The following is a 22,478-nucleotide window of genomic DNA, read 5'->3' as shown; positions in this document are numbered from 1 at the left end:
AGCATTGTTAATGAATCCCAGGGATAATCCTTCTTCACTTGTTTTCTTAGCAGAACATTCATTAATTTATTTTATGAAGATATACTATAGCTTTCCATGCCAAGTGAACTCCTGCTATCATTAATATTGCTTAGAGGAGTTAAGTCATGTGATACTTTGACTTCATTAGGATTAGGAGACACAGTTTCTGAGGAAAAGATAAAACCATAAAATTAAACTTTGCCTTTGCTAAACACTCTGTTTCTACTCAATGCAAATCGCATTATTTGCTATTGCAAGTAGTTGCTGTAAAGGTTCACTATGTTCCATCTTTTTCTCATCAACTTACTACTCAATATCTTAGTACAAGAGTTCTGAACAAAGCCAAAAGGATGGGGATGGTGGGGAGCTCAAAATCATGGACAGATTTTAAATATTCCTCTTATAATATCAGAAAGTTACTAAAATAGCAGGATGTATTGAAAAGTATTAAGGTACACAGTTACAAAAGAGCACTGATATCTTAAAGCAGCTAGTGACAGAGGAACATACGCTGAGATATAGTGATGTGAATAAGGTAATTACATTACAAGTAGGCCAGCTACATTTTTATTGGTAAAGTAATTCCTCAAAAAGCTAAATTAGTTGCGTATGATGCACAGTATTTATAAAATGTCAGAAATGTATGTTCAGACAGTATATTTGGCTGGTAGAAATCCCATAAATATATCTAGAGTAAAATGTTTTTTCCATAAGGAGATTATAATTATTACAGAGTATAGTTAAGAATTTACTGCACAAGACTCCACCAAGGCCGTAAATAATCTCGCTTTTGCAAAAATATGAATTACCTTTGAATATAAGCCTGAAAAAGAGATGTATATAACAGATATGCTGACATACAACAAATATACTGAGCCATTCATATCTACCAGTGCAACAAGAAGATATGCTTGATGATAAACTAGAAGTTAATTGGATAATTACACAGCAGTAGCATACTACTGAAAAAATGTTTAAAGTGTTTCAGAAGTTTAATGAGAATACAAGACAAATGCAGATGCTCTGAGAAGTGGCTTAGAGAGGGTGGCCAGAGTAGAAATCTCTGGTGAGGAATGAAATGTGAGTATTCTTTTAATGTTGAGAAGATATTAACAACATATAAGTCTCAAGGTTTAATATTAATTAACCGATAGAATAAAATCAGCACAGGAATGAAATATTAGTATGAAGATATGCAAAGCTACTTGGGAAGTACATGCACATAAAAATCATGTAGTTCTCAAAACTGAGTTAGAAAGTACCAAGATAAACTGTCAATGTTTTGTTTATTCATTTTTTCATAGCTATAGGTGGCCAAGTTGAAATTCTTTGACTGCCAATAACATGAAGCATAAGACACCGTTACGTAATGTAGATCACTATTATCCATAGGAAATCATTCCTGGTACTGTTTCTGATTTTGGGAGCTATCTCCCTTCTTTGAATTGGTACAACTGTGAATGTGGTATATATAACTTTGGGGGTGCAGGGGTTTTCCTCCTACAGAAATGCTTGCACTTAACTTTTTTCACCCTTTTTTGTTTTGGCCATTAGATTTTGGCATTTCTGATACTTGGGAGTTTGCTGCTTAACATTTGAAAGTAGAACTTTTTTACCTATAATAGCAATCATCAATGAACCACACCTGGTGTGATGAAAGGAGGTACTGCCAGCACAGCTAGCTGAAATTTTGTAAATAATTATGTGTCATTTGTGAATATCAAACTGATTCATACAAGATGATTGTGTTACAAATGTATTAGAACTGTATGTCATGTGTATATCAAACTAATTTGTACATTTGTGTTGAAAAGGTATTTGTAAAGTGCTTGCATTTGAAATATATGCACATTTTGCCTTACAGGAGATAACAGAAATGTGCATGCACTATTTTAACTGTTTAAATGTATATGTTTTAACAGAGGAAACTGGAAGGTAAGCCTCAGTCCAGCAAACTTTAAAAAAATGTCTGAAATGAAATTGTTTTATAGGCTAGGCCATACAGATGCTATCACATGTTTCAAGGCAGCCACAGACACAAATTCTGAACTGGGAAGCTTTCTATATTGTCTTTGGGGTGAACTAACTGCTGCTCTGGAAGTGTGGAGGAATGCAATTGTTTTATGACTTCCAGCATCTGCCAAAATCTGAGCAAAAGCCCTTGTGTGTGTATTTTTAAAGGTAGGTGCTAAGTCCTGCCAGCTTCCAGCAATGGGGGTTTTGCATGGGAACAAGAAGTCAGATGACCAGAAATTATATAATTCTGCAAGCTATGCCAGAAGTAATATTTTAGATATTATTTTGAGAAGTCTCTTAGTGAGACAGAGCATTCTGTGTTCTATATTGGGCCTGACAACAAGAAGAAAGCTTATTCACCGCATCATCTTTCTTGCTCTATTAAGTAAGTTATTAGGGTATAGTAATTTGTTTAGATTCAGTCAAGAATATAGTGAAGTTTAGTTTAGCTAACATTTTTCATTACTTGTCTGAGCCTGTCTTGCAATGTTATAAATGTTTCCTGTGATTTGAACTCTGATGTCACTGTGAATATATATTTAGTATTGTCTTGTTCTTTTATTAGTTATTATTAAATATATTTAAACCTTTCATTGTGGCTGATCCTTGTAGAGATATTTACATTTTGACAATACTTGCATATTTATTTGGTGGCAATGTGTGTGTCACTCCTAATAACCTTTCTCTGGTCAAACTACCATTTGTATTAGTATTAATATTGCACAGTAAAATTGTACACCCTTTGTTAAGGGCCTTAAAGTAGCTGGGAGGGGTTCTGGTGGCAGTTTTAACTACCTTATAGTCTAGGCAGAATGGGGCATAGCTAGTAAACCCTTTCCAGCCTTTCGTGTGTGTGTGTGTGTGTGTGTGTGTGTGTGTGTGTGTGTGTGTGTGTGTGTGTGTGTGTGTATATGTATGTGTGTATAAATCAAATCTCCAAGAATGTGCGTGTCAGCTACTTGGGCAGGGATACGAAGCACTGGTTGGACAGAGAGATTGTTGGAGAACTTGGCTTAGAACCATGGTTAAGGACTCAACTCTATAGCTCTGCCAGTGGGGAGTCTTATTGGAGATCTGGACAAAGAGGGAGAAACCAGCCCCAGAGTGATTGTGGTCTCTGTGTGCTCTTAAGGGAAATTGCACTTGCTGCAGACAGCTGCATCTGGAAATACTATATATGTACCTGTTAACCTCCCAGCAAATGTTACCCACAGGTGCCAGTGGTGAGGACTGAGGGTCTTTGAATACTGGTCCATATACTGGTTAGCAGTGGTGGGATCACCACTTCACATATTGCTATTCAGTGGTGTGGATATTGAACTCCTGTAGCCTGTAAACAGTGGCCAATAAAGAAGTTGTTTGCACTCTCAAGCAGCCACATGGTAGATGTTCAGAGTTTCACATCACAATTGTTTTATTAATTTATTTTTTTGTTAGCTTAGTCAGGGCAAGGATGTCGACAGAGGATTATGGCAAGCTGACAAGGAGCCAGTTGGCTGAGATGTGCCAAGACAAAGGACTGCTGCATGCCAACCTGACTAAAGGGGAAATTATTGCAGCCTTAGTCACAGCTGGCTTACAGACCACCAACCAGGAAGACAGTCAGATTGGCCTTGGGGAATGTACAACTCTCAGAAATTGGACAGTTCAACTTTTGCTCAGAGGACTTAAAAATCCATCTAGAGTTAAAGAGACATAAACTGAAGGCCAAAAATATGGAATTAGAATCAGCAGAGAGACTGAGATATCTAGAAGCTGAAGAAAATGAGAGGCAGAGGCAATATGAAAAGGAGATGCTGACTCTTCACCAGAGTCATGGAGGTAATGGGGAAGGGAATAACCGAACCCCAGAAGCAATAAAAGGTCAGTAAATTTCTTCCACAATTTACAGAGGGTGATAATTTTGACAGCTTTATTCATATGTTTGAAAGGGTATGTAAACAGTATAATGTTGACCAAGGGCTCTAGGTACAGTCCCTGACCACCTTACTCCATGGCAAAGCTGTAACTGCTGTTTCTAAATTGTCTAATATTAATAATCTGGACTATAACCAAATAAAGAAATGTTTATTAGAGTGCTTTAAGTTAACATCTGTGCACCATTTGTGAGGCAAGATGCAAGCCAGATGAAAGTGTGTGTGATTATATTGCTGAGTTCAGCACTTATTTTCCATAGGTGGGTAAGTGGGTGTCAGGTCACCACTTTTGAAGGGCTGGTAGACCTTTTGGTGAGGGAACAAACCCTTAGCACTTTGCCTGAGGACATGAGAATGTGGTTGGCAGATATGGGATACACCACAGATGTGTTGGGGAAAAAGAAGACCGATACCTAGCAAGCAGGACATCACTGCACAAGGAAGGGATACTCAGTGCTGCACACGGGTATAAGGGAACCCATTGTGGGCAACCTAAACCACCCTAACAGAATCCGCCAGTAACAGAGGAAGCCACCAGTTCAGGTACATGGCCAGGATCAAGGGTTAACTGTTTTAAATGTAACCATTGTGGCCATGTAGCATATAGATGTCCATGGATGCAAGGTAGGGAACAAAAGGTAGGGGAAACAGCAAGTGGGAATAACATAATGCCACTGGTAAGTTGTCTGGAGACAAAAAGGGTATCAAACTACTACAAGAGGTTATATCCTATATTAGTAGATGGGAAACAGGCCATTGTTTAAAGAGACACATTCTCTGACCTAACCATTGTGAAGCCTGTAATGGTTAAAGTGGAGCACTACTTGATTGGGCAGTCTACTCCAGTCAGAGTTTTAGGAGGGACCTCATTCCAAATACATATGGCTAGGGTTCACCTTGACTGGTAGAGTGGAAAAAGAAGCAAGCAAGTAGGTGTGTTTGAGGTTATCCTTGCAGATGTCCTGATAGGGAATGATTTTGATAATGCAGTACCTTGTGTGCATGCAATGACATGGACTCAGGCTTGGAGACAGTCATGTGGGTCTGGTAGCCTGGGGAAGGACCCAAACAGACCTCACACTTGAAGCCAGGACTGGTGAGGGGGCTACTTCAGGGAGGGAGCTACCCTGTAGCAGTGAGACTGAAGATGAGCCACAGTTCCTTGTGGGTACTGATGTTCTCTTGGACAGAGTGACTGCAAGGGCAGAGGTGAGTAGTAATACCCAGGCTGACAGTGAGGCACTGCTGTCAGAGGATGCTAGACTTTCTGTGAAGGGGAGCTGGGAAGGGTTACAAAGAGATAGTTGAGGCAGGCTCAGCTCTCAGACCCTACATTACAAGGCTTGAGGGAGGTAGCTCATGAGGGGCCTAATTCCCATGGAAAAGGGCATCATTATACTGGAACAAAGGGTTACTCTATAGAGAATGGATCCCTGAGGGAGGGCTAGAGGTTGAAAGAATACAGCAGTTGGTCATGCCCACAGCCTACCATCTGGCACTTCTAGCCATAGCCCATGATATTCCCTTTGTCGGTCATATAGGCATAAAGCATACCAAGAGATGTATTATGCAGATCTTTTATTGGCCTGGGATTGCAAGGGATATAACAGGGTTCTGCAGGACCTGTGAGCAGTGCCAAAAAGTAGGCAAGGCAGGAGACAAGGTCAATGCTCCTTTTATGCCTTTGCCTGTGATTCAGGAGCCATTTCAGAGGGCAGCAATGGATATTGTGGGTTTTCTGAGTATCCCAAGTTCCACAGGGAAGAAGTATATCCTGATGGTAGTGGATTATGCTGCTAGATATCCTGAAGTAGTGACTTTGTCCTCCACTGAGGCAGAGAAGGTGGCAAATGCTTTGTTAGAGATTTTCTGAAGGATAGGTTTCCAAAGAGAAATACTGACTGACAGAGGTGCCAATTTCATGTCAGACCTGCTAGCATGTCTCTGGAAGTGCTGTAGGGGAAACACCTAAAGACCACCCCAACCATCCCCAGACTAATGGTCTTGTGGATAGGTTAAACTCTACGCTAAAGACCATCCTATGGGCATTTACAGACTAGTTTAGGAGAAAGTGGGACAAATATTTGCCCCATCTGCTGTTTGCATAGAGAGAGGTACCCCAGGAATCCACAGGTTTTTTATTCTTTGAGTTGCTGTATGGGCATAAGGTGAGGGGGCCTTTAGATTTGATTCATGATGAGTGGTAGGGTGAGTGTGAATCCCACAAGCAGTCTGTTGTGGCATATATCCTAAATCTCGGGATAAGGGTTAGGGAGCTCATGGGCTTGGCCCAGGAGAACCTGGGAGGAGCCCAACAACAGAAAAAGGTCTGGTATAACAGGAATGCTCAAACCCAAGAGTATGCTCTGGGACAGCAAGTTATGGTGCTCATTCCTGTCACACAATAAGCTGCAGGCAGCTTGGGATGGACCCTTCAAAGTGGTAAGCAAGTTCAGTGATGTTAACTACATGGTAGAACTGCTAGGCATGAGGCAGGGGCCCAAATTGTACCATGTTAACATGATGAACCCTTATCATGATATGGAGGCCCTGATGCTAAGTATTTGCAGTAGGAGGCAGGAGGAGTCTGAGGGTATCTATGGCTACAGTGAGCCATCTAGCAAAATGCCAAGTTCATATGGTGGAGCCTAGGGTTGCAGGCATATGATATAACAGTGCAGCACTGTAGTAAGATCATCAATGCCAAGGCAGACAGGATCCCAAGACAGGGTATGGGTTGATGAATTCTCAGGTAGGCGCATTCCTCTCAAGCAGCATTTCTCAAGGGTCACTTGAAAAACTAGCTTGAGTTTTCAAAGGGGGGGGGGTGACAATGTAAGGCATTGTCAACTATCCCAGGAGAAGTAGGGTAGTGGTTGTGTAACATATGCCAGCACAACTGGCTGAAATTTCGTAAATAATTATATGTCATTTGAATATCAAACTGATTTGTGCAGATGCTTGTGTTGAAAATGCATTTGTAAAACTGCATGTGTTAAAAATGTATCAACAATATGTCCTGCTGGACAGTGGAAGAAATGCACATGCATTATTGTAAGTGTTTAAATGTATTTTTTAACAGAGGATATTGGAAGAGAAGAGGTTAATCTCAAACTTTGACAATAGTTTGAAATTATAGTACCTGGCTTAGGCCATAAAGACTGTATCTTACAGTTCTCAATGCAGCCAGAAACAAAAACTCTGTACTAGGAAGCTTTCTGCATTGTCATTAGGGTGAATTAATTGCTACTGTAGAAGGGCGGATGTTTAAAATTGTTTTATGACTTCCAGGAGCTGCAACACATGTTAGCAAGGCTCTGTGTGTGTGGATTATTGACACATAGGTGCTAAATCCTGGCAGTTTCTAGCAATGGTGGGTTGCATTGGAACCAGAAGTCAGATGACCAGATGTATGTGATGTCATTTTGTAATCCATTACTAAAAATTATATTTTAATACTGAGACTGAAGTCTCAGGGTACTCTGTTTTTGTAACCTGACAAAGAAGAAAGCTCACCTACTTCTTCTTGCCTTGTTCTAGTAAGTAACCAGGGAATAGTAATTCTTTAGATCAGTCAGGAAAATATAGTGAGATTAGTTAAGTATTATTTTTTGTGTAACTGTGTGAACCTGTCCAACTATGTTATTTTTCATATTTCCTGTGATTGAAACTCTAGTGTTTAATACAAATAGATATTTAGGATTTTCATGTTCTTTTATTATTTATTATTAAATATATTTAATTTTTTCATTGCCCCTGGTCTTTTTGGGAATATTTTAATCTCTGCGAGTACGTATATATATTTGTTGACAGCTTTGGCCACACCTGAAAGCTTTGCTATTGGTCAAACTACCATTTGTATTAATATTAATTTCACTCAGTATAATTGGGTACCCTTGCAAGAGCCTTTGAGTAGCTGGCTTTGGGGTGTCTGGTGGCAGTGTAACTACTTTATGGTCTGGGCAGAAGGGGGCATAGCTAGTAAATCTGTGTCAGCCTTTGCGAGGTGTGTGTGTGTGTGTTGTGTGTGTGTGTGTGTGTGTGTGTGTGTGTGTGTGTGTGTGTGTGTGTGTGTGTGTGTGTGTGTGTCTGAAAGTCAAATCTCAAAGTGTGTGCATGTGTCAGCTACTTGGAGCAGGGACACAAAGCACTGGTTTCACAGAGAGGGTACTGGAGGACTTGGCTTGGACACTCAGCTGAGGACTAAACCCTACAGCTGTGCCAGTAGGATAACTTATTGGGCATCTGGACAGAAGGGGAAACCAGATGCCAGACTGACTGTATTCCCTGTGTGCTTCTTAAGGGAAAGTGTGCTTGATGCAGAGAGTTGCATCAAGCACACTTTCCCTTAAGAGTGTGCTTGATGCAGAGAGTTGCATCTGGAAATACTGGGTGTATCCATTTTTGTTTCAAGGAAACATCCCTCTCCAGTGCCAGTGGTGAGGATTCAGGCTCCTTGATTACTGCCCCAGAGTAGGGATGTCACAAATAGGATATGTATTAGGATGCATTTTCTGAAGGGTATGAAGTCAAACTCATATATATGTCATTATTTAGTGACTTCAATCCTCTGTGAATAGCAGAAAAAGAAAAATTTTATGATACTCAGAGCAAATCTATGAGGCTAAATCTGGACAGTTGAGAGGTATTTTAAAAACATACATACCACACACACACACACACACACACACACACACACACACTCGCATGCACACACACACACACGCATGCACACACACACACACACACACACACACACACACACACACACACACACACACACACACACACACACACACACACACTTTACCTTCTCTCTTATCGGAATGGCTATTTTAAATTCCATGTGCAATTGTGCAATGACTTTACATCTGCGGTGGTGTGTATGCATCCTTAAAGGAGAAGATGCTGCCACCGCCTTGTTTAGAAGTTTTTTTTTTTTTTTTTTTTAATTAATTAGTATTTAAGCCTCCTGGCAAGAGTGAGCCCTCCAGCCATGGAGCCCTAGGTGACTGAATATGTTGCCTAGTTCTGGGTCTGGTTCTGCATACAGGGAGGTGCCTCAGGAGTCTTCAGTTTTTCACCCTTTGAACTACTGTATATCCACATGGTAAGAGGGCTCCCAGATTTAATTTGTGATAAGTGAGAAGGCAAGAGTGATTTCACAAAGAGTCTTTTGTGGAGTATGTTCTTAATCTCAACACTAGGCTTAGTGAGCTCATGGGAATGCCTCAGGAGTACATAACACAGCACAGGTTCAACAGTAACAAACAATCTGGTTTAACAAGACAGTCAGAGTTAGAGAGTATTCTGCAGGGCAACAGGTAATGGTACTTTCTCCTGCAATAGACAACAAGCCACAGGCAGCCTGTGGGAGGCCTTGTTTGCCGTTATAAAAAAAGATGAGTTTTGACAACTGCATGAAAAGGTTGTTAGGCAGGATGCCAGAGCACAAACTCTGCCATTTTAGCTTGATAAAGCACTATCGTGACAAAGGTGCTCTGGTTCTTGCTATCTGCAGACATTTATAGATGAAGCCAGAGGGTGATCTGGAGGTAAAACTCCACAGTTATGTTCTATCTTGCACCTCAGTTTATGGGATGGCTCTCTATCCAAAACTAACCTATAGACAGGTTCAGGAAATCTGAGCAGGGATATGTTTACTGGTGTACCCAAATGATGTAGCAACATGTAGCTAGAATACTCCAGTGTCCAATCAAACACTCTCCCTACAAAGTGCCTGAAAGAGTTAAACAAACACTGAAAGAAGAAATGAAGGGCATATTAGAAATGGGAGTAATCTAGTAATCTGAAAATTCTCAGGCCTCACCAGTGGGATTGGCATTAAAGATTGATGGCAGCACCCTCATCTCACACACTCAGATTCTTGCCCGATGCCCAAGGCAGATGAAGCCCTAGAGCAACCCTACTTAGGCTTAAGTATCTAAGATTGGCTTGGTCAAGGGTAGCCTTGACACTTGCAGCCAGAAAATGGTCACGATTTCTCATTTCATTTGGGTTGCATGAGTTTACAAAAATGTCTTTTGGTGTAAAGAATGCTCCAGCAACTTTCCAGAGACTAGTAGCTCACATTCTAGTAGGATCAGAAGATTATGCCATTGATTATCCAAATAACATTGCCATCTACTGCCACTCCTCAGCAGAACATGTACAACACATCAGGCAAGACTATCAAGGCTAACAAGTGTAAGGTGGCTTTGCCAGCGGTGTCTTATCTGGGTCACAGGGTGTGTGGTAGAAAGATTAGGCCAAAACCTGCCAAGGTTGTTGCTATTCGGTCATGCACCCAACTCTATCAAGAAACAGATATAGGCATTCATAGGGATAGTGGGTATTTTAGGAAGTTTTTTCCCAGTAGAAAATGATGTCACTCCCATTATAAACCTTACCAGGAAAAATACACCAGGTAATGTTGTCAGGACACACCTATCAACTGTCCATATTTTTGCCTCATATTTTTTGGTCTGTTTCTCATAAATGTTGTGGTTTTCTGACAAATCACTGAGGATTGAAGTCACTAAATAATGACATACATTTGAGCTTCAGACCTCATATCCTCCAGAAAATGCATACTGACACATATCCTGTTATTCTAGCAACTTTCTATGTTTATAAGAGCAATATTTAAAACCTTTCTCTATTTTTGGGTATTTGTCCACACATTATTTTAGATTTTATCTAGATTTCTTGCACTAAGATGTTGAGAGGTATGTCTGGACACAACCACATGATCAGGCATTTCAAAAGCTCAAGGAGGCTGTTAGCAGACTTCCTGTATTGACCATAGTCAATAATTCATTGTATAGGTAGTTGCTTCTTACTATTTGATGGGAACTGTACTTAGCCAAGTTTCTCAAAGGTAGGTCAGTACCCTATTATATGCTTGAGCCACAGACATCAACCCAGGGTGAAGTGTTATACAACCATAGAGAAAGAATGTTTGTGGGCCTTGCATAAACTTCAAACCTTCCTGTATAACAGAAAGTCCACTGTGGTTACAGACCACAACCTCTTAAAATGGCTACATAGAACAAATGGACAGAATGGAAAACTTATTAGATATTATTAAGCCTTGCAGTCTTATAACATGACTATCCAACATTGACATGCTAGCACTAATAGTAATGCAGATTGGTTACTGGAAGAGGTATAATGTACAAAAAGACTGAACCCTTGTCTCAGGCTTCATTTCTTGAGAAATGCCTCACTTGAGATTCTTAAGAGGTGATGGGTGAAAACTGAAGCCAGGGGTAACGCCAGGCTAAAAGTATATACATTATGATAATACCAGTCTAACTGATGATGTTTCTTGCACTTCTCTTATGTTTATCTGTAGTGTGAGTCCTCATGTAAGAATGTAGATTTTTGTCTTTCTCAATGTTAAAGGAAATGGAATGCTTGTGAAATATGTGATGCTCCAGACATGTTGACACTTCTTATTAGTGCAACAAACAAAAAAGATGAAAGACCAGTGGGATGTAATAGCTACAAGGATGTTAAGATGCAACTGGGATCAAGGAGTCAATGAAAGTAGATTTTGTTGTATGGAACTATTAGTAAGTACTAGCTATGTCAGTATTTCTGTAGTAAGCTATCCAAGGCAACTTAGATATATGCAGCTTAGGTTTTTGGCATACTTCCTATATATGCTTATTGTCCTTTTTTAAATTTTACTTGTGTGCCAATGTGTACTGTTTTACTTTGTATGTGCATTTTTTTTATTATTTAGGTAATGTTCAGTTATTTAACTTTACACTTTTGTGGTTGGTATTTATTTATGTATAACAATAGTTAGGCACTATTATTTATCTGAGAAGAGGATAATCATTATTTTACACTCTTGGTTAACAATGATACATGTGTTCTATGAGACTGCTTAGTCCCACTACCTGTGAAAGAAATATTAATTGGTATAGTTCATATCTGGCTTGATTTCAAAGTAACTTGTAACTAAAAGCCAGAGTGGTGGCCATACTACCTGGCCAGGAAGAAAGCTTTGCAAAACTGGAGAATTCTTCCAGTCTTCCCTGGGAATTGCATGTGTGTGTGTGTGTGTGTGTGTGTGTGTGTGTGTGTGTGTGTGTGTGTGTAAGGTGAAATAATACTTTGTGTAAAAGGTAGTTACCATAAATAAAAGGCAATGGAACGAATTAATCCATACAGAAAATAAAATATGCAGGTCAGTAAGTGACCAGTTTGCACTTCAGTACAGGTGTGGAGGTTGGAAGCCCATACCCAGGACAGCAGTGCATAATTCCCTTTATATTATACTTTGCAAATTCTACTGAAACAGACTTGTGAGCACTTTCTTGCTGTTACTTCACCCCTTTGAGGCACTGGTTACCGTCCACCTTCACAGTACTTGTTTATAGTAATATTCTTATCTCACTGAATTGTTATCTTCATATGTTTTTTTTTTTTTTTGCTATATGTATTATTGTGTCTGAAAGATAACTGCTTGAATCAGTATGCCAATCTGATTAAATGAATACATATATAAATATATACTTCATTTAGTGCAATTTTTTTAACCACAGGTTCAGAACAAATACTTTGCTTTAACTGAATAGTGTGGAGGGGTTTTCTTCACTTATCAAACATGCAGTCTAAAGATAAAGGGACTGTTCAGATAAGTTTACCAGTTATTGCAACATTATGGCAACTTACAAATTATGCTTCAGACCACCTCCATACCTAGGTTCTTTCACTAGTAATAGTATGTCTCATTAGCTTTAACTGTAGTGGCATGTATAAGAAATAAAGCTGAAGCAGGTACAGAATTCATCACAGAAAACTTTCAGCTTAGAATCAGTCATGAAAATGTAGTTTGACACACATTCTTCAGGCTTAGTCCTTATCAATGCATGGTATGGTATGCAATGATACATATAACACAGATAAAAAAGGGATGCAAAATTGTATGTATATCTTTCAGCCTGGGTTGTATCAGTGATGTTTCTACATAGAAACAATGCCTTTGATTATGCCTTAACACTCACAACTAGATTTCCTGTTGTATGCAGAGAAAGGATCACAAAGACAAAGGAAAGGATGCATATCATGCACTGGAATTGTTTCCTTATAGCTCACTCAGTATCCTAAGGTGGTACACAATGTCCTGTGAGAGTACCAGGTGCCCTGAAGCAGTGGTTTGAGAGAGTATTCTATTGGTGACACCAGCTGTTTTGAATGTCTTTTTGTCAGGGGCTTGACTGTAAGATAAATTTTTCATTTAGTTTTCTTCTGGAAACTGAGAAATTCATATTCCATACTGTGCCAAAGATATCCAAGTGGTTGTAGTGCATAACGTCAGTTCTGAATTAATAATGGACTCTTAATTATTTAGTCATAAATTTCCTCTAGCTCATGTTGTTACTGGGTTTCAGAAAATCACTTTCATCCTTAACTTAGTGATGTCTTTAACTACCACCTCTGTAAAGAAGTACCTGTTAAAATAGTCACTGTAATGATCCAGCCGTCAGTATCTGTCATTCTAAGGGCAAATCATTCTCTGTCATCTTTCCAGCTTTTGTTAATTTCCTGAAGTTTTCTCATATAGTTATATTATATAGTACCTGAGTGGAATGTATAAAGAAAACAATAGGATAGTGTTATTTTTATCCTTAACCTTCTCTGAAGCCATTGTAACCACCACAATTCTAAGACTGTCTCATCCCCTCTAAGTGTGAAAGATGAAGAATATACAACCATAGCAGCCAATCAAATTACTGCACACAAGTTCAATAGACTTGATAGATTCATTAACTTTTGACTGCTTGTGGCATTCATCCTTACTTTGAACTCTGCATGTATCGATCAGTTTGTGATACCTGTGGGAGTCTGGATAGGCCATTATGTGTATTTAAACACTGACAGTTATACAGCTGGCTAACTTCAGTGGCACATAAACAATGCTTTGCTTGACCTGCAAGCCAGCTTTATTGCCTGATAAAGGAACTCTGGAGTTTTTGTTAACTACCAAACTGCATTCTCATTTTCATGACTATAACTGTCTGTATGTTTGTTTCATTAATTCCTGGATTATCCCAGTGCTTGCAACTCATTTCTTCATTAGGAAGGGTGTTAAATCACTATCTTGGTATCACAAATTTGATTTGAAAGTGGTTAGCTGTCTTGAGTATAAACAACTTATAAATAGAATGGTTCATAAAAACACAGAGCCAGAGGTAGGCTCAGACCAAATTAGACCAAGGATGGAGAATGTTTTGGATGGATAAATCTGGCAAAACGATGGAGGAGTTTGAGGAATGTGTTATCAAAGTACCAGGATGGCAATGAAAGAAAATTAAACTGTCACCTCAAAACTAACTTGGAGAGCAGTGAGTGGTTAAATTTCAGTTTGCTGAAAACAGAGTTGATTGGAAACGTTTTTCCAAACTATGCTGACATCAAAAAATCCCTTCCTCCTAAAAATACAATGAAGTGTGAATCTTATTATAATTAGTTGGGGAGTGGGAGTCTTTCCAAGATGAAAACTTTGAGGGTCTCTCCCTCAATCCAGGAACTTTTCAGTGTCCACCAATTAGGCAATACTTTATTGATCAAATGTAGTTTCACTGCTCTGTTTCAGCAACCCACAATGAACAGCATCTTACTACAAATGCAGCTTGTGCAGTTGTGATTTCCACAACCACAGAACTCTCTTTGTAAAAGTGCTGAGGTGTGGCAGCTCATAAAGCTGTTAGTAATGTTGACAGTACTGGAATGCAGGAGAATCTAAGTTGCCCAATGCAAACATTTCAAAATAGTGTATACGGAAAGAAAAAAGAGGTAGGAGTAAAGACTCCTCTGCAAATAACAAAACGGAATGTGAAAAAATAATAGTAGACAGGAACAAAGTTTCATCAGCAACAACTTCATCTAACAAGAAGCAGAAAGCACAATACATGGTACATAACCTCCCCTGCACCCCTCCCCCAACAATGTGGAGCTAAATACCTTTTTAATCCCTTAAGTGGTACAAAGTACAACTCACAGTAGAAAAGAAAGAATCTCTCCTGCAACCCCCCAACACATTGCACAAAGTGCAATATATATATAACATGAGAATTGAATCTTCCCTGCAGCACCCCTTAGCACATAGCAAAAAGCACAGCACACAGCAAAATAAAACACATCTCCCCTACAAATTCCCCAAGCAAGTAGGAGAAAGCACAACATCCATGAAGAGAGAATAAATGTCCTTATCTCCAGCATGTAGTAGAAAGCATAACACACAGAAGGAGAGGAGGAAAAAATATCATGCATCTTCCCTCTCTGCATGTAACACAAAGCACAACACACAGGATGGGGGAGTAAATCTCCCCTGCAAACCCCCTACCACAAGTAGTGAAATGTTAAAAACACAGCAGATACAAATGCAGAGTAATGAACTATGGGTCTTCTTCTGTACACATCAGCCAAGTAACCACACACATACACACACACACACACACACACACACACACACACACACACACACACACACACACACACACACACACATGCACACACACATACACACGTGGAAAAGCGCAGTGAACCATAACAGAAAAATAAGAATATATGAGCTCTTCACCCACTGAGGGCAATGGAGTATTGTGTAGCAGCGGGATGCCCCATAAAGTGCTCAGCTCCCTTTGTTGACAAAGTGCAGAGGACATAGGGAAGGTTGAAGTCAAGTCTGTGAATGAAGTTGTCCTCTAATACATTAGTTAGCAAACAGTATTTGGGGCATAGTGAAAAGGGTACTTTTTAAAGTAATGATTGATTATTTGGAAGCACCATATGGTTCAGAGGCATGTAAGCTCTTCTGACACCTACTGCAATCCTCCAGTCTAGTGCCCCCATCAACTTTAAGTTAAGGAGCAAAAAAAAAAGGGTCCTTAAACTTGCAAAGCAAACGTGATTCTGTCCGGACCAAAATGAAAAAAAAGAATAAAAAAGCCATTCTTTAATTTTAAACTGTTGCAAACTGTTTGTTACATTTGTATCAAGCAGTTGCTGCAGTTTATGCCACACACAAAATGTTACAATTCTTCAGCTCAGACCACAAGTACAAAATCAGCATTAATTTCTATATGCCAGTAATGCACCAAAGACTGACTGAGATATGTAGATTGTGCCCAGGGTGGCTTTCCCCTCTGCCCATGCTAGCCATGCTTCTGCTTGGATTCGGTGTTTGGAGTGGTCTTCTTTTATATCTTTACAGATAACATGGTAATATGTCCTTCTATGGATAACACAAAATTGTGAACTAGCCAAATATGTAAAATAACTGGGAAAGAATGAAAAGGGTGAGGTAAGACAGGATGTGTTCACAAAAATACAGAAGCTAATAGTCAGTGTAAGAATGCAGCTAGGAAAAAAAATCCTAGAGTCTAGAACACAAAGGAAAAACATGCATACCAGTCTTTGGTACACTAGTAAACATAGAAAGAAAAATAAGCAGAGTGCCAGTCAAACTATTTAATGGGTGAATCTTCCGTCACTGTAAGCCAACCAGTGTAATCTTCCCCATTTCAGGGACTAGACCCTTCAGTAACCAATCAGCCCTACTGTTCAGTTCCACATCTTTCTTTCTTCTTTGTTATTTCTGTTTGTCCCCTTTCCTTTCATGCTTTCCTTCTCGCTTTGTCTCCTTTGCAGTCTTTCCCTTCCTTATCTTTAGAAGTTTCTTTCAGATCCGACAATGAGAAAAATATGTATACCAAACGTTTATTCTCATGTATGGAGAAAGAAGGAAAAAAGAAAAGGAATGCATATTTAAAACAATGCATATTTAAAACAATGCATATTTAAAACAATGTATATTTAAAACAGTGTATATTTAAAACAATGTTAATGCAACTACTTTAAAATGTTGACAAATGTACATCATACAACAAAAAGCAGGTTTCTCATATCCTGGCTGAATAAAAAAGGAGCTATCCAGGGCAGGCACCTTTCTTAGATTTAAAGGGATCCCTGGTCACTCACAAACCTTGTCAATAACTTACAGTAAAACGGGACTTCAATTAAGGAGGTGACTAATCTGAGTCTCAAACATCCAACATTTACAAAAATATATTTGTAACAAAGGTGTTGAACAAGAAAGCATACTTTAAACTAAACCGTATCATCTGAATTAAACTGTATAGTCTGAATTATAACTGACACTGGAATATTTCAAAGAGAATGCAAGCAATTCCTTAGAATAAAAAACATGAACAGTGGAGAAAAGACTTGAAAGACAAGCCAGTAAGGCAGCTGGAAGAAGTGAATGGGGTGGACAGGATTTAATCTGAAGCCTCAGGAACATTGACAACAGCACAAAATACAGTGCATAAAAGAAGAATTTCCAGATAGAATATTCTCCTTCATTGATAGTAAGTCTCTGGTATTTTAAATTCATCAAAAATTCAGGAGTGTGTGGCACTCCGCTAACATGTATTTAGATAACACAATTCTATTCTTATGCAACTTGCTCTGGTGAAACTCACCTTGACAATAGTTTGTGTCATTATGTTACCCAGCAAGTGTGATAGTCAGTTCTACTACAAGCACTCATGTCCCAGAAACTCGAAGATCACTTTCCCAAAGCCAATTGACTCGTGTCTTATAGCTCATAGAAACTCCAGCTCATATCCGAACTCGACTATTTCAGGCAAGTAGCTGCTGCACCTAACCCAAACAATTATTCGAGTTCAACTGAGGTAACGCACAGCAGCTTCTTGCCTGAACTCATATTCGAGTTCGGACATGAGCTGCAGTTTGTACAAGCTATAACACATGAGCCACTGGATTTGAGAAAGTGGTCTTTGAGTTCCTGGGACTCGAATGTTTGTAGCAGAGCTGATTATTACACTTGTTGGGTAACGTAATGATACAAACTCTTGTCACAGTGAATTTTGCCCATAAGGTAAAACACCTCAAAACCAAATGTCCTGGTCATAGGTGATTCCATAGTGAGACTCACAGATGTCCCCCTCTCTGGGGTAGACAAGGAGAAGGTCATGGTCAGCTTCCTGACATGTGCCAGGATCTATCAAATCATGCACACACTCAAGTCACTCAACAATTACCATTCTGACTCTGTCATAGAACATGTTAGGGTGAATGACTTAAGAGGTACCTGCCTGCACTATATGAAGACAGACATGACTGAACTCTCAGATTATGTGTCTCAGGGGTTCCCATTCAGAAGCCTGAAACATCATAAGCCTGAAAATCAAAATCCTGAAACCAAAAGCCTGAAAATTCAGAATCCTGAAAACTCAAAATCCTGAAAGCCCAAAATCCTGAAACTCAAAATCCTGAAAACAAATAATGCTAATATGTCACTATAAAGACGCTAATATCTACCAACTGACCCTGACCCTAACTCTAACCCTAAGGTCCGTCACTATCGCACACTCACCTGACCTGCGCCCTAACACTAACTCACTTAAACTGCCCCTAACCCCAATATTTGTCACTATTGCATACATGCCTAACCTGAGCCCTAACCCTAACTCACTTAAACCGCCCCTAACCCTAACATAAAACCAACCGCACACTTACCTGACCCCAACGCATGACCTAACACCACAGGGCTAACAATAGCAAAGCCACAATGACATCAGTATGTCTATTTTGTGTTTTCAGGATTTTGAGTTTCAGGATTTTGGTCTTTCAGGATTTTGGGCTTTCAGGATTTTGAGTTTTCAGGATTCTGAATTTTCAGGCTTTTGGTTTCAGGATTTTGATTTTCAGGCTTATGATGTTTCAGGCTTCTGAATGGGAACCGTCTCAAGCAGGTATGTCCCGAACCCTAAGCAGCATTCTACCTTCGCCCAGGATGATACCACAATGCAGGCAAAAAATGCAGTACTTCAACAGTTGGTTTAGCTTCTGGTGTCAAACCAGGGGGATCCAGTATCTGTCAGCCTGGGAAGACATGGTTGACAGGCTACAGTGATTAGCCAGAGATGGTTTTCACCTGTCTCCTCTAGGCTTTCAGATACTTTTAAAGGTGCTTTCCTCCCCATGGTGCCTTTTTTAGGCAATGTCAAAAAACATTTCTGATGTAAACAAATCCACTCAAGACAAACTCAAAGTTATACTGCTTAATGCTAGGAGCCTAAACAGGAAGTTGGTCTCTCTGGAAGCACTCCTCACCTTGGAAGATGATGATACCTGTGCAGTCACTGAGATATGGTTAAAGGTCATAGAGAGCACCCCGGCCATGCAAGACTACAATGTCTTCCACATATTCAGACCCCAAAATGAGTGTGAAAGAACCAAAGGTGGAAGTGTATCCATCTTCATTAAAGCCAAATACACCTCAAGACTGGTTAAACAGTATGACTCTCTTGAGCTACTCCATGTCCAACTAACTACAGGTAAAACACCCTACAACAGAATTGCTAGCTACAGCTCCCCCACCATAAACCAAGAGAAGTACACTGCCTACCTGGACTTAGAGTCACTCACTGTACAGCCAAATACTTTGGTCATGGGAGATTTCAACTATGCTTCCATTGATCAAGTGATATACATGAGCACAAGGTTCCAGGACTTTGTCAATACAAATGCCCTGGAACGGCTAGTCTGCACCCCCCACAAGGGGCTCAAATATCCTAGACTTAGTACTCACCAACATGGGGGGGGTCACTGCACTACCAACTGTATGTTGCCCTGCTTGGTAAGGTCAGATCATAAATCTGTCTCATTTAAAGTAACCATCATACCTGACACCCCCACAGGAGCACAAAAAATGAAAAATTTCACCAAAGCAAACTACAGCCTACTAGGCGATGGTATAAATAGTTTCAACCTCCCTGCTAACACAACCAGCAATCACTACTGTGGAGTACACAAATTCCCTCTCTAACCACCTAAACAACTGTATAGACTCAGCTGTACCTGACTGAATCAGAACCAGCTCCTCCCGAAAAAACAGGCCACTGTGGTGGACCTCAAATATAAATAGGTTACATAACAAATGGAAAAAGATGATGTCTAAGAACAAGAGGGAGCTTACTCAAGCAGAAGAAGAATACCCTCCACAGCTTGAACAAGCAGGTCAGATATCTTGTAAAGTCCACTAAAGCTAGTTATGAAGCTAAATTAGCATCCCTAGCTAGGGATAATCATAAGGCATTTTTTGGCTACATCTGAAATCTAAAAGGGAATGCCCAATGATGTGCTGAACTTATAGTGGATGGCACCTCTCATACTCAACGTGATGAAATTGCCAACCTGCTAGCTGACGGATTTGGTGCAAACTTCATCCCCACCAGGCATACCCTAAAGCATACCTGACACCAAGGTCCTCTACCTAGTATCTCCAAAGAGCATGTCATATCCACTCTCTCCAAGGCCAAAAAATGCGGCCTGTATTGGACCAAATAACATCCCAGACTGCTTACTAAATTATCTAAAATAAGACCTAGTGTAACCACTTGGCACTCTCTTTAACCTCAGCCTGAGCACTGGCTTTGTTCCAGCAGAGTGGAAAACAGCAACAGTAATCCCCTTGCACAGAGAGGGTCTATCAACTGACCCTGAGAACTATAGACCCATAAGCCTAGCAAGGCTTATCTGCAAGGCCCTGGAAAGAATAATCATGGACCTTATCAACAAGGACATAGGTGACTTTCAAACTCTTGATCTGACCCAGTTTGGCATTGTTAAGGGTCGAGCATGCTTACTGAACCTAGTGAACTTCTTCGAGAACCTCACCAAAGTATTGGATGAAGGCAAAACAGTACATTCTGCCTATCTTGGCTTAGCCAAGGCTTTTTACACAACCCCCACATAGGTATAATTGAGAAAGTCTCTCAGTTGGGGATTAACCTATACTTCACTAGATGGGTAGCCAATTGACTCACCGACAGAATGCATATTGTCAAAGTTGGAGATTCCACCTCTGCCAGTAGACCATTTGCCACCGGTGACCCACAAGGATCTCTGCTGAACCCTCTACTGCTTGGAATCTATTTCTCAGAAGTCCAGGCGAAGGTAGATGGCTAGTGGATTCCCAAGTTTGCTGATGAGTGCAGACTTAGCACAATCATTGAGTCCCCAAATGATGTTAACATATTACAAAAGGGACTAACACAGGCAAATGACTGGTGCCAAAGCCATGGACTAAAACTAAACATAAAAAAGTGCATTATCTTCTTTGACAAAGAGGAAGCTCCTGCAAATTACAATGTTGACAGCACCCCCTAAACTCAAACCTAGTGGTTTGAGATTTGGGAACACAGGTTGATAACAATCTAAACTTCAATCACAATGTCTCCACAGTGGTAAGGAAAGCCTTCTACATTGTCCATCTCATAAGTAAGGGCATCCCATCCAAGACTAAGAATGTTATAACTCCTCTGTACCCAACTCTCATTGGACCACTAATATAGTACAATGTTTTGTTTTGCATGTACTGCACCAGACACCTGCAGCAGCTGGAGAGATCACCAAGAAAATTCAGGGCATCCAAAACATGACTTACATGAAAAGACTGAAAGCCCTGTCACTGTACTCTGTATCATACAGGTTGCTGAGAGGTGACGTCTCCCCAGCCTATGGAGCAGTCTCTGACCCTGCCCTAATGGAAATGATGCACATCTGCAAATCAGATGGGACAAGAGTCACTTAATCCAGGGATCTCAACCTAGCCTGTGACATTAACAGAACATGCTGGAGATACAGATATATCTCCCAGAGATTGCAGCTCTTGTGGAATAAAATTGCAGTTCACATGAAGCAGAGCTCCTCAATGACCCTATTCAAGCACAACCTAGACAATTGGATAGGAGACTATAAATTCACCCTGGGGGTAGCACCTATGTCCCTCATGGACAGGGGGAGTCGGTGCTGATCACAGACTCACTCATTTGGGGACTCAATGGGTATAACATGGCTAGGCTTAGAAAGGCCCTAGGGCCTATAGCCTAGTAACATCCTTTGAACTTATGACCTTATAAGTGCAGCAGCTGTATCCAGGGAGCGGGAGGAGAATGAAAATATAGATTACAGTAGAGATTGGGAAGGAAATTCAGGTTTAGGCAGTAAGTAGGGAATTTTAGGGTTAGGAAGCAGGAAGGAAAGAAGTTTTATGGTTAGGAAATAGGAGAGGAGTTTTAGGTTAGGGAATGGCAGGAGAATTTTAGGTTTAGGGAGCAGGAGGAAAGTAGTTTAGGGTAAGGAAATGATCAGGAAATTTAGATTTAGGGACGTGAGTTGGAATTTTGGAATTAAGGAGTGATCCGAGATTTTAGGTTTAGGGAGGAGGAGTGGAATTTTAGGGTTAGGGAATGTAGACTTGCATTAGGAACTAGCTGAGAGATTTAGGGTTGAGTTAGGGCTATGGAAGGGCTATATAATTTAATAGGGTCAGGTGTTGGGAGGGATAGTGGGAGTTAGAACACTTGCCTTTTTTGAACAAGTGGCAGCAAAGAAGAATGTTGTGAGTTTACAGTACTTGAACACTTGTACTAGACCCATGATAGTTACTGTATATAGAAATAAATTTAATCCATA

Source organism: Protopterus annectens, chromosome 2.part0, assembly GCF_019279795.1.
Source record: "Protopterus annectens isolate FY-2018-M chromosome 2.part0, PAN1.0, whole genome shotgun sequence".
Taxonomy (NCBI): Eukaryota; Metazoa; Chordata; order Ceratodontiformes; family Protopteridae; genus Protopterus; species Protopterus annectens.
The sequence above is the reverse complement of the archived record's forward strand: the minus strand, read 5'-3'. Positions refer to the sequence as shown.